Here is a 9039-nt window from a genome sequence, read left to right on the forward strand (position 1 = left end):
GAGTTGAACGCACCAATCCTTTATAAGAGTTGAGCGCACCAATCCTTCATAAGAGTTGAGCGCACCAATCCTTTATAAGAGTTGAGCGCACCGATCCTTTATAAGAGTTGAGCGCACCAATCCTTCATGAGAGTTGAGCGTGCTAATCCTTTATTCTCCTCGTTACCAGGTACATTGGTAGGGGTACCTTCATCGACTGTGCCCTGAGGAACAATGCAGAGCAGGTGAGGCTAGCGGCCAGGGGAAAGCCCCGGCTCCAGTACGCTGTGGTCCTGACTGACGGCCACATCACTGGCAGCCCCTGTGGAGGGCTCTCACAGGCTGCCGAGGCTGTCAAGGCAGCTGGCATCAAGATCTTCGTAGTGGCCACCAACGAGGAAACCATGGAGAGTGAGTTCAAGCAGATCGTCAGTTCTCCTGTGGAGCTGTATAGGAAGGACTACATGGCATTCCCAGCTAGCAACCACCAGGCTGCTGTCATCAGGATAACTGATACCATGGTAGGTTCATAGTGAAGCTTCCATTTGTGAAGTGGAGTAGGGATGTTTTGTGCTGTCATGGGTGATGCCAAGATGGGGCAGTGTTACAGTTTCTGTGTGTTGTATGTATCCTAGTTTCTGTTTAATACGCTGTCATTTCTTTCTCTTTCCAGATCAAAGAGGCTGAATTTGAGGTGAGTCATATGAAGCACTGAAGGGATGTAAAACTAAGGACACAATTGTCTTTCTTTTTTTAAATAATTGAAACCTCTCTGACCATATCTTCTGTGATTTCTCTCTAGTGCCAAGCTCCTATGTGCATCCAAACAGAAGGAGCCGCCGGGCCGAAAGGACACAAGGGAATGAAAGGAAGTAAGCAACCTCTTATTTTGATAAACCTAAATATGTTTCGGTTTATGACACTTCATGACATCGATGTTTGTTTGGTGTCTTGTAGGGTGCGAAGGGAACTGGTGGTGCAATAGGAGATCCTGGACAATCTGGGCCACTGGTTAGATGAAATACATGATGACACAATACAGGACGCACTAGCCAATTACACTCAATATGATTTAACTTTTCATTTATGTTGGCTTTTTTCCTACAGGGAGACCTTGGTATCGAGGGCCCGATAGGTTTACATGGACTGAAGGTAAGAGGAATGATGATATTTCTAAGGTTTATCTTTTTTTTGTGCCATGGTGCTTTGTAATAAACATGTACGTATATCACGCTGCGCCTTGGTCTGACCCGTCATTCAACGAACGTGACAGAAGATCCCACCAAACACAGACCAAGCAGCGTGCCCAGGCGGAGCGAATGGCCATGTCACAGGTGGCCGATTTGTGGTCATGGGAAGAGATATTTGCGGGGAGAGGACCATGGGCTAAGGTAGATGCCCAGGCAGGAGAGGAGCCAGTGCGCCGGATATGTCGCCAGTGCGCCGGCACAGTCCTGTACGTCCTGTGCTTGCACCACGCACGTGCCGTGCGAAGATGGGCATCCAGCCAGGACGGGGTGTGCCGGCTCAACGCTCCTGGTCTCCAGTACGCCTCCTCAGTCCCGCGTATCCTGCGCCAGTTCTACGAACTGTATCGCCAGTGCGCGTGCACAGCCCAGTGCGTCCTGTGCCAGCGCCCCGCACATGTAGTGCGAAAGTGGGCAGCCAGCCAGGACGGGTTGTGCCAGCTCTCCGCTCCAGACCTCCAGTCCGCCTTCACAGTCCGGCCCGGCCTGTTCCTGCTCCTCGCACCAAGCCAGTGGTGCGCGTCGCCAGCCCAGCCCGGCCTGTTCCTGCTCCTCGCACCAAGCCAGTGGTGCGCGTCGCCAGTCCGGCCCGGCCCGTTCCTGTCCCTCACACCAAGCCAGTGGTGCGTGTTCCTAGTCCGGTCTGGCCCGTGCCTGCTCCTCGTACCAGACCAGTGGTGCGTTTGTCCAGTCCGGCACAGCCCGTGCCCACTCCACCAGTGCCTGATCCAGTGCCGGTCAGCTGTTCCAGTCCAGACCATGACGTCAGCCCCTCTCCAGGTTTGGGGTCTCCCACACCAGGGTCCAGACAGGGCCTGGCGTATCGTGGGAGGAAGGAGAGGGGAAGTAGCGCGCCGAGGTCCAGACCAGACCAGGGGCGCAACAGGGAGGCGGAGAGTGAGAGGTCGTCACGCCCCGAGCCGGATCCGCCTCCGAGGCGGAATGCCCACCCGGCCCCTACCCTGTTATGTTTATGTTGTGCGGTCGGAGTCCGCACCTTTGGGGGGTACTGTCACGCCCTGACTCAGGGGACTCTTATATGTTGAGTCAGGGTGTGTATATTCTTTGTTGTGTATGTTCTATGTTGTATATTCTAGTATGTGTGGATCTATGTTGGCCGGTGTGGTTCCCAATCAGAGGCAGCTGTCGCTCGTTGTCTCTGATTGGGGACCATACTTTGGCAGCCTATTGGCACTGTCTAGTTGTGGGATCTTGTTCCGTGTAAGGTATGTTGTGTGTGCTACCTTGGACTTCACGTTTCGTTTCCGTTGTTGTTTTGTCGTGTTGTTTATTACTTTAATAAACATGTACGTATATCACGCTGCGCCTTGGTCTGACCCGTCATTCAACGAACGTGACACATAAGTATTCAGAACCTTTGCTATGAGACTCAAATTGAGCTCAGGTGCATCCTGTTTCCATTGATAATCCTTGAGATGTTTCTACAACTTGATTCGAGTCCACCTGCGGTACATTCAATTGATTGGACATGATTTGGAAAGGCACACACCTGTCTATATAAGGTCCCACAGTTGACAGTGCATGTCAGAACAAAAACCAATCAAAGTAATTGACCGTAGAGCTCCAAGACAGGATTGTGTCGAGGCACAGATCTGGGGAATGGTACCAATAAATGTCTGCAGCATTGAAGGTCCCCAAGAACACAGTGGCCTCCATCATTCTTAAATAGAAGATGTTTGGAACCACCAAGACTCTTCCTAGAGCTGGCCGCCCGGCCAAACTGAGCAATTTGGGGAGAAGGGCCTCGGTCAGGGAAGTGACCAAGACCCGATGGGCACTCTGACAGAGCTCCAGAATTCCTCTGTGGAGATGGGAGAACCTTCCAGAAGGACAACCATCTCTGCAGCACTTCACCAATCAGGCCTTTACTGAGGTTTGGCCAGACGGAAGCCACTCCTCAGTAAAGGCACATGACAGCCCGCTTGGAGTTTTTCAAAAGGCACCTAAAGGACTCTCAGACCATGAGAAACAAGATTATTTGGTCTGATGAAACCAAGATTGAACACTTTGGCCTGAATGCCAAGCGTCACATCTGGAGGAAACCTGGCACCATCCCTGGATGTTTTTCAGCGGCAGGACCTGGGAGACTAGTCAGGATCGAGGGAAAGATGAACGGAGCAAAGTACAGAGAGATCCTTGATGAAAACCTGCTACAGAGCGCTCAGGACCTCAGACTGGGGTGAAGGTTTACCTTCCAACGACCCTAAGCACACAGCCAAGACAATGCAGGAGTGGCTTCGGGACAAATCTCTGAATGTTCTTGAGTGGCCCAGCCAGAGCCCGGACTTGAACCCGATCGAACATCTCTGGAGAGACCTGAAAATAGCTGTGCAGGAACGCTACCCATCCAACCTGACAGAGCTTGAGAGGATCTGCAGAGAAGAATGGGAGAAACTCCCCAAATACAGGTGTGCCAAGCTTGTAGCGTCATACCTAAGAAGACACGAGGCTGTAATCGCTGCCAAAGGTGCTTCAACAAAGTACTGAGTAAAGGGTCTGAATACTTATCTAAATGTGATATTTCTGTTTTTTCTCTTTTATAAATGTGCAAAAATGTCTAAAAACCTGTTTTTGCTTTGTCATTATGGGGTATTGTGTGTAGAATGTTGACGGGGAAAAAACAATGTAATCCATTTTAGAATAAGGCTGTAACGTAACAAAATGTGGAAAAAGTCAAGGGGTCTGAATACTTTCCGAATGCACTGTATGTGTGATTGTAAATGTACTACATAGTCTGTATGCACGTGGTTATAAATGTCCTCCTCCACCTTTGTGGTCTCACAGGGAGAAGCTGGTCCTGCCAGTGACTTTGGTATCAAGGGTGACGCGGGCAAGCCAGGTGAAAAGGTATGTGGATTCCTCACCTGATTCCTGAATTTAGTACCTTTGTACAGTGTCTTGTTTCATACAGAGTACCACAGTATGAGTCATAAAACCTAGCGGTCAAACCAGGAAATAGTTCCAATCATTTTTCCACCATTAATTTTTACCATAGGGGATTTTAGAAACACTTCAAATAAGGGCTATATTTTGTGTAGGCTTACCCTGGCGTGACGTTTTGATAACCGTGTAAATCTCTCTAGGACAAGGTGACTTTTATCAATATATTTTCCTGTATTTACCCCCCCAAAATGAAATGCAAATTAGCTGCTAATGTGGCTATCATAAAGAACTACAAATGCCATGATGATCTGGATGAGACTGCCGAATCGAGGCAAAGGTAAGAATCTCTGGATTAACTATCTAATGTTAGCTAAATTTAGTAATTAATAAATGGACAAAATGTCTTTAAATTGACAATTATGTGAACTGTCTTGTGCAAGTTTTACATTTACACAATAGCTGTTACAAAGGTGTCACGGTTTCGGCCGAGGCTGCCTCTCTTTCTTGTTCGGGCAGGCTTCGGCGTTCGTTGTCTCCGGAATACTAGCTGCCACCGTTGTATGTTTCATGTTCGTTTGCTTTTGTCTGTTTGTTGTGACACCTGTTCTCGTTTAGCGTAATTAGTGTCCTATAAGTTTCTCGTTGTGTTTGTCTAGTGTTGTGTGTTATTGATTTTGGTCTGTCGTGTGTTGGGCTTATTTAGCTATTTCGCTCGGTTGAGCTTCCCTCCACTGCGTTGGAGTGTTTACGCACCTGTTTAGTGCGCTTTTGTTTGTTCGCCTTCGTGCGTAATTTTCGCCTTCGGGCAAGTCGTGTCGTATTTTCCTTGTTGGAGATTGACTAAAGTCTGTTGGACTATACTTCGGTGTCCTGCGTTTGATTCCACCACTACACCCACCTACAGCGCTCGTGACAGAATAACACACCTTAAAGAATGGAATCAGCAGGAGCCGCAGCAGCCCAGGCGACGCTGGAGGACAAGGTCCGGGAACAAAGTGACCAGATCCTGCAGATGGGGACCGCACTGCAGGAGGTGATCACCACCATCCGAGGCTGGGGGACGCCTCCACCGCCACCCTCCCTGCCAGCACCATCGGCCAGTCAGCCCATTCCCGCACCGGAACCCCGAGGAGTCCGACTCTCGCTTCCGAGGGCCTACGATGGGACCGCGGCCGGGTGTCAGGGATTCCTTCTCCAGGTGGAGCTGTACCTGGCCACCGTGCACCCGGCGCCCTCGGGACATGAGAGCGTGTCCGCCCTGATCTCCTGCCTGTCCGGGAAGGCGTTGGAATGGGCCAACGCGGAGTGGAGGAGGATCGACGCGGACACCATCACATACGACGAGTTCTCCCGCCACTTCAGGGCGGTGTTTGACCATCCCCCGGAGGGGAAAGCGGCGGGGGAGCGTCTGGTCTTCCTCCGGCAGGGGAGGAGGAGTGCCCAGGAGTTCGCCCTCGAATTCCGTACACTAGCGGCAGATGCAGGGTGGAATGATCGGGCTCTCGTCGATCACTACAGATGTAGTCTACGAGAGGACGTCCGTCGGGAGCTGGCCTGTAGGGACACCAGCCTCTCGTTCGACCAGTTGGTCGACATGTCCATCAGGCTGGATAACCTGCTAGCTACCCGCGGACGTCCCGAGGGGGGTCCGTCCATTTCACCCTCCAGCGCCTCCGAGCCGTGCCCCATGGAGCTCGGGGGCGCTGGCGCTAGAGAGAGGAGGGGTCGGCTTACTAGGGGGTCCATCTCCTGCACCAACTGTGGTCGGGGAGGACACACCGCGGCTAGGTGCTGGGGATGGCCTCCTAGGGGAGAGGACGACAGGTCCCGCACTGGGGATTCCTTCCAGGTGAGTAGGCGCCCCACTCACCCAGAGCTCTCTGTTGCACATTTCTGTATACCTGTGAGTTTTCCACAGGTAGCACCTCATTCCCAGCATAAGGCGCTGGTAGATTCAGGCGCGGCTGGGAATTTTGTTGATAAGAAGTTTTGTTTAGCCTTAGGGATTCCCCTTCTTCCTGTTGATGTCCCTTTTCCCGTTCATGCCCTAGATAGCCGTCCGTTGGGTGCGGGCTTGATCAGGGGAGGTCACTGCGCCACTTAGGATGTGTGCGCAGGGGGGTCATCAGGAGATGATTCAGCTATTTCTGATTGACTCGCCTGCGTATCCGGTGGTGCTGGGCATGCTCTGGTTGAGTACCCATAACCCATCTATTTCGTGGCAGGAGAGGGCTCTGATGGAGTGGTCTGCCCAGTGCGTGGGTCGATGTTTGGGCGTTTCCGTAGGGGCTACCTCGGTGGAGAGTCCAAACCAGGTGCCCGCATTGCACGTTCCCCCTGAGTATGGGGATTTGGCTATCGCGTTTAGTAAGTCGAGGGCGACGCGGTTGCCACCCCATAGGCAGGGAGATTGTGCGATAGACCTCCAGGCAGGAGCTGCGCTCCCACGGAGCCATGTGTATCCTCTGTCTCAGGAGGAGAAGAAAGCTATGGAGACTTACATAGACGAATCTCTGAGACAAGGATACATACGGCCTTCCACTTCCCCTGCGTCCTCAAGTTTCTTTTTTGTGAAGAAGAAGGATGGTGGTTTACGCCCGTGCATCGATTACCGTGGTCTCAATCAGATCACGGTGAAGTACAGTTATCCACTCCCGCTGATTGCGACCATGACTGAGTCCTTGCATGGGGTGCGTTTCTTCACTAAATTAGATCTCAGGAGCGCGTACAACTTGGTGCGCATCAGGGAGGACGATGAATGGAAGACAGCCTTTAGTACCACCTCGGGCCATTACGAGTATCTTGTCATGCCATACGGGTTGATGAACGCTCCGTCAGTTTTCCAATCATTCGTGGATGAGATCTTCAGGGACATGCAGGGGCAGGGGGTCGTTGTGTACATAGATGACATTCTCGTGTACTCGCCTACCCGTGTCGAGCATGTGGCCCTGGTGCGCAGAGTGTTGCGGAGGCTGGTGGAGCACGACCTGTATGTTAAGGCAGAGAAGTGTCTGTTTTTCCAGGAGTCGGTCTCCTTTTTGGGGTATCAGTTGTCTGCGTCAGGGGTGAAGATGGAGGTAGACCGGGTGTCAGCCGTGCGTAATTGGCAAACACCAACCACTGTGAAGGAGGTGCAGCAGTTTTTGGGGTTTGCGAATTACTACCGGAGGTTTATCCGGGGGTTTTGGACAGGTGGCAGCTCCCATCACGTCTCTTTTGAAGGGGGTCCGGTGCGTCTGCAGTGGTCTGCCGAGGCGGACAGGGTGTTTGGGAGGCTGAAGGACCTGTTTACCTCGGCTCCGGTGCTGGCGCATCCGGATCCCTCTTTACCATTTCAGGTAGAGGTGGACGCGTCTGAGGCCGGTATAGGAGCCGTGCTTTCACAACGGTCAGGCGCGCCACCTAAACTCCGCCCCCTGTGCCTTTTATTCCAAGAAGCTCAGTCCGGCGGAGCGAAACTATGACGTAGGGGACAGGGAGCTGTTAGCCGTGGTACAGGCCCTAAAGGTGTGGAGGCACTGGCTCGAGGGGGGCTCAACACCCTTTCCTCATTTTGACGGATCACCGTAACCTGGAGTACATCCGGGCAGCGAGGAGGCTAAACCCTCGGCAGGCAAGATGGAATATGTTTTTGACCCGGTTTACATTTAAGATCACGTACATCCCTGGGTCACAGAACGGTAAGGCAGATGCGCTGTCTCGGCGGTATGACACGGAGGAGAGGTCCGTGGAGCCCACTCCCATACTGCCGGAGTCGTGTCTGGTGGCACCGGTAGTGTGGGAGGTCGATGCTGAGCTCGAGCGGGCGTTACGCACCGACCCTAGTCCACCGCAATGCCCGGAGGGTCGGAAGTACGTTCCACTCGAGGTTCGGAATCGATTGATCTATTGGGCTCACACGTCACCCTCCTCTGGACACCCGGGTATCGGCCGGACAGTGCCAAGTACTGGTGGCCCACGTTGGCAAGGGATGTGAGGGTTTATGTTTCCTCCTGCTCGGTGTGCGCCCAGTGTAAGGCGCCTAGACATCTGCCTAGGGGTAAGTTACTACCCCTGCCCGTTCCACAACGACCATGGTCCCACCTCTCGGTGGATTTCCTTACTGACCTTCCTCCTTCACAGGGGAATACCACTATACTGGTCGTTGTGGACCGGTTTTCTAAGGCCTGTCGTTTGCTCCCCATGCCGGGCCTTCCTACCGCCCCTGCAAACTGCCGAAGCCCTATTCACCCATGTGTTCCGGCACTACGGGGTACCCGAGGATATTGTGTCTGATCGAGGTCCCCAATTTACCTCCAGAGTCTGGAGAGCTTTTATGGAGCGGTTGGGGGTCTCGGTGAGCCTCACCTCGGGTTACCACCCGGAGAGTAATGGGCAGGTGGAACGTGTGAACCAGGATGTGGGTAGGTTTCTTAGAACATACTGCCAGGACCGGCCGGAGGAGTGGGCAGGTACGTTCCCTGGGCCGAAATGGCCCAGAATTCCCTACGCCATTCCTCCACTAACCTAACCCCTTTCCAATGTGTGTTAGGTTACCAGCCGGTTCTGGCACCTTGGCAGCAGAGCCAGATCGAGGCTCCTGCGGTGGATGAGTGGGCGCGGCGCTCGGAGGAGACATGGAACGCTGCACACGTCCACCTGCAGCGGGCCCTCCGACGTCATAAGGCGAGCGCCGATCTCCACCGCAGTGAGGGACCGGTGTACGCACCTGGTGATCGAGTCTGGCTCTCTACCAGAAACCTGCCCCTCCGCCTGCCCTGTCGGAAACTGGGTCGGCGGTTTGTAGGGCCATTTAAAGTCCTGGGAAGGTTGAACGAGGTGTGTTACAAATTACAACTACCTGTTGAATATAAAAGTATTAACCCCTCGTTCCATGTGTCCCTTCTCAGGCCGGTGGTAGCTGGCCCAC

The sequence above is a fragment of the Coregonus clupeaformis genome, chromosome 28 (genome assembly GCF_020615455.1).
Source record: "Coregonus clupeaformis isolate EN_2021a chromosome 28, ASM2061545v1, whole genome shotgun sequence".
In the NCBI taxonomy this organism is placed as follows: domain Eukaryota; kingdom Metazoa; phylum Chordata; class Actinopteri; order Salmoniformes; family Salmonidae; genus Coregonus; species Coregonus clupeaformis.